Source organism: Bombina bombina, chromosome 3, assembly GCF_027579735.1.
Source record: "Bombina bombina isolate aBomBom1 chromosome 3, aBomBom1.pri, whole genome shotgun sequence".
Classification (NCBI taxonomy): Eukaryota; Metazoa; Chordata; class Amphibia; order Anura; family Bombinatoridae; genus Bombina; species Bombina bombina.
This window is the reverse complement of record NC_069501.1, coordinates 1,184,877,238-1,184,881,681: the sequence shown is the minus strand read 5'-3', so window position 1 is coordinate 1,184,881,681 and position 4,444 is coordinate 1,184,877,238.

Below are 4,444 nucleotides of genomic sequence, written 5' to 3'. Positions count from 1 at the left end.
ACTGCCCTGCGGCCCAGTCTCCGAAGGGAGGGGATCATGCTCTGCTTCAGTATGTCACAGTACATGTTGTTATTCATGGTTCCCTCAATGAACTGTAGCTCCCCAGTGCGGGCAGACCTCATGCAGACCCAGACCATGACACGCCCACCCCCCTTTCTGATTGTAGGCAAGAGACACTTGTCTTTGTACTCCTCACCTAGTTCCCGCCACACATGCTTGACACCATCTGAACCAAATAAGTTTATTTTGGTCTCATCGGACCACAGGTCATGGTTCCAGTATTCCATGTCCTTAGTCTGCTTGTCTTCAGCAAACTGTTTGCGGGCTTTCTTGTGCATCATCTTTAGAAGAGGCTTCCTTCTGGGACAACAGCCATGCAGTGTGTGGCGTATGGTCTGAGCACTGACAGGCTAACCCCCCACCCCTTCAACCTCTGCAGCAATGCTGGCAGCACTCATATGTCTATTTCCAAAAGGCAACCTCTGGATATGAGGCTGAGCACATGCACTCAACTTCTTTGGTCGATCATGGCGAGGCCTGTTCTGAGTTGAACCTGTCCTGTGAAACCGCTGTATGGTCTTTCCCATTGTGCTGCAGCTCAGTTTCAGGGTCTTGGCAATCGTCTTATAGCCTAGGCCATCTATATGTAGAGCAACAATTCTTTTTTTCAGAATCTCAGAAAGTTCTTTGCAAAGAGATGCCATGTTGAACTTCCAGTGTCCAGTAAGAGAGTGTGAGAGCGATAACATTAAATGTAAGACACCTGCTCTCCATTCACACCTGAGACCTTGTAACACTAACGGGTCACATGACACCGGGGAGGGAAAATGGCTAATTGGGCCCAATTTGGACATTTCCACTTAGGGGTGTACTCACTTTTGTTGCAACGGTTTAGACATTAATGGCTGTGTGTTGAGATATTTTGAGGGGATAGCAAATTTACACTATTATACAGGCTGTACACTCACTACTTTACATTATAGCAAAGTGTAATTTCTTCTGAAAATATATAATAAAATATTTACAAAAATGTGAGGGGCGTACTCACTTTTGTGAGATACTGTAAATGCAGCCACCAATCAGCAGCTAGAACCTAGATTCTTTGCTGCTCCTGAGCTAAACTAGATAAAGTTTTCAGCAAAGGATAACAAGAGAAGAAAACAAATTAAATAATAGAAGTTAACTGGAAAGTTCTTTAAAATTGTATGCTCCTGTCTAAATCATAAATGTCTAATTATGTCTTTACAACTAGGTAAAAGGAGAGATGTGCGCTAAGCTACTTAACCAAACTCCTAGGGCCCTAATAGATCCTCTAACAATTAGGAAAAAAATGAGTATAGTCAAAGAGAAATGCTTAGGAGTGCTAAATAGCTAAAGGTTAAAAAGACATTAGGAGGTGAACCAAAAAAAAAAATAAAAAAAAATTATACACCACAGGCTAGTAAAAGCAATAGTTTTATATTTCTAAAATAAGCTAAAATCAGAACATAGAAACCAATGTAACAAGTGTGTAATTCTATAGTAATAAATGTTACTAAACAATTTGCAACAATATAATAAAAAAACGGACTGAGTAAAAATAGGATATTACAATGTATAATTGCCACCACTAAGAAAGTAGAAAAAAATGTGTTTTGCAAAACATATCAGTCAGTTCAAATTACAACCCGAATAGTCATAGTTTATAAATCTCTATATCCAAATTTAGGATGTGTAGACATATAAGTCCTTATGTTAAAGTATTTAACCAAATACCTGACGTTCCGAGTGTCACAGTTTAAGGGACCACAGCTAGGTGTGTAGGCTGTTAGGCGCCAGTGTGTACCTTCTCAGCCGTTATACCATACGTCACTGGTCTATTCAGCTGCTCCGGTCCTATTGGACAATCTCAATTTCAAACACTCCAGGGGTTTTTTTCGGTCAGGTAATGAAAATAGTATCCTGCTCTTAGTGCAACGGCACGCTGGATACTCACAGTGTATATCCTTTAGCGGACTTAGGTAAAAAGTTCAGATGTTTCTTATAGCACAACACCGGTGCATAGGTATAAAGGTAGCAGATTTCCACTATATTCAAGCTTTATATGGGTAGGCAATCCTTACGCCTATGAGTCCAATGTCCACAGAGGAGTTAAAACAATTATAAACAATTTTGACTGCATAAAAATCATCAACCGGTTTCTCCCTCCATGAGGGCTTTTTCAAGATAAACTTTAACATAAGGACTTATATGTCTACACATCCTAAATTTGGATATACAGATTTATAAACTATGACTATTCGGGTTGTAATTTGAACTGACTGATATGTTTTGCAAAACACATTTTTTCTACTTTCTTAGTGGTGGCAATTATAAATTGTAATATCCTATTTTTACTCTAATCGGAGATGTACGTTTTTTTATTATTTTGTTGCAAATTGTTTAGTAACATTTATTACTATAGAATTACACACTTGTTACATTGGTTTCTATGTTCTGATTTTAGCTTATTTTAGAAATATAAAACTATTGCTTTTACTAACCTGTGGTGTATAACATTTTTTTTTTTTTTGGTTCACCTCCTAATGTCTTTTTAACCTTTAGCTATTTAGCGCTCCTAAACATTTCTCTTTGACTATAATTATGTCTTTACTGTCCCTTTAAGTTTAAAGTTAAACCAACAGAAAGTGCATGAATGTGTATAACTAATATTCTACTTTGCACTGGTTGCTAAAGGCAACTCCCAGAGAAAAAACCCCTCTTAGTTTATTCAGCACAGGAACATCAAAAAAAGAAAAAAAGAACATTCTAATACATTTTGAAATATAAGATGGGAAAGAGAAACTATCTGAGTATCATATGCATTTAAAAACAGATGTATGGAGAACACAGAAAAGGAGAAAGTGAGAATGGAAATGGCTATAGAGGGTATACATGAGAAAGCAAGGAATAATAAGAAGATGATATAGACATGTGCTACACAAGAGGGGAACACATTGGATAAAGAAGGGAGAGATACATAATTGAAATGGGAGAGAGCAAATGATTGTCAAGGAAAAATGGGAGTGAGGTTTAAATACTTGGGCCTAGATTTAGAGTTGGGCGGTAGCCGTGAAAACCAGCATTAGAGGCTCCTAACGCTGGTTTTGGGCTACCGCCGGTATTTAGAGTCAGTCAGGAAAGGGTCTAACGCTCACTTTCCAGCCGCGACTTTTCCATACCGCAGATCCCCTTACGTCATTTGTGTATCCTATCTTTTCAATGGGATCTTTCTAAAGCCGATATTTAGAGTCGTGGCTGAAGTGAGCGTTAGAAATCTAACGACAAAACTCCAGCCGCAGAAAAAAGAGCTTTCTGGGCTAACGCCGGTTTATAAAGCTCTTAACTACTGTGCTCTAAAGTAAACTAACACCCATAAACTACCTATGTACCCCTAAACCGAGGTCCCCCCACATCGCCGCCACTCGATTAAATTTTTTTAACCCCTAATCTGCCGACCGCCACCTACGTTATCCTTATGTACCCCTAATCTGCTGCCCCTAACACCGCCAACCCCTATATTATATTTATTAACCCCTAACCTGCCCCCCACAACGTCGCCTCCACCTGTCTACACTTATTAACCCCTAATCTGCCGACCGCCTCCTACGTTATCCTTATGTACCCCTAATCTGCTGCCCCTAACACCGCCGACCCCTATATTATATTTATTAACCCCTAACCTGCCCCCCACAACGTCGCCTCCACCTGCCTACACTTATTAACCCCTAATCTGCCGACCGCCACCTACGTTATCCTTATGTACCCCTAATCTGCTGCCCCTAACACCGCCGACCCCTATATTATATTTATTAACCCCTAACCTGCCCCCCACAACGTCGCCTCCACCTGTCTACACTTATTAACCCCTAATCTGCCGACCGCCTCCTACGTTATCCTTATGTACCCCTAATCTGCTGTCCCTAACACCGCCGACCCCTATATTATATTTATTAACCCCTAACCTGCCCCCCACAACGTCGCCTCCACCTGCCTACACTTATTAACCCCTAATCTGCCGACCGCCACCTACGTTATCCTTATGTACCCCTAATCTGCTGCCCCTAACACCGCCGACCCCTATATTATATTTATTAACCCCTAATCTGCCCCCCTCAATGTCGCCTCCACCTGCCTACACTTATTAACCCCTAATCTTCCGAGCGGACTGCACCGCTACTATAATAAAGTTATTAACCCCTAATCCGCCTCACTCCTGCCTCAATAACCCTATAATAAATAGTATTAACCCCTAATCTGCCTTCCCTAACATCGCGGACACCTAACTTCAATTATTAACCCCTAATCTGCCGACCGAATCTCGCCGCTACTGTAATAAATGGATTAACCCCTAAAGCTAAGTCTAACCCTAACACTAACACCCCCCTAAGTTAAATATAATTTAAATCTAACGAAATAAATGAAC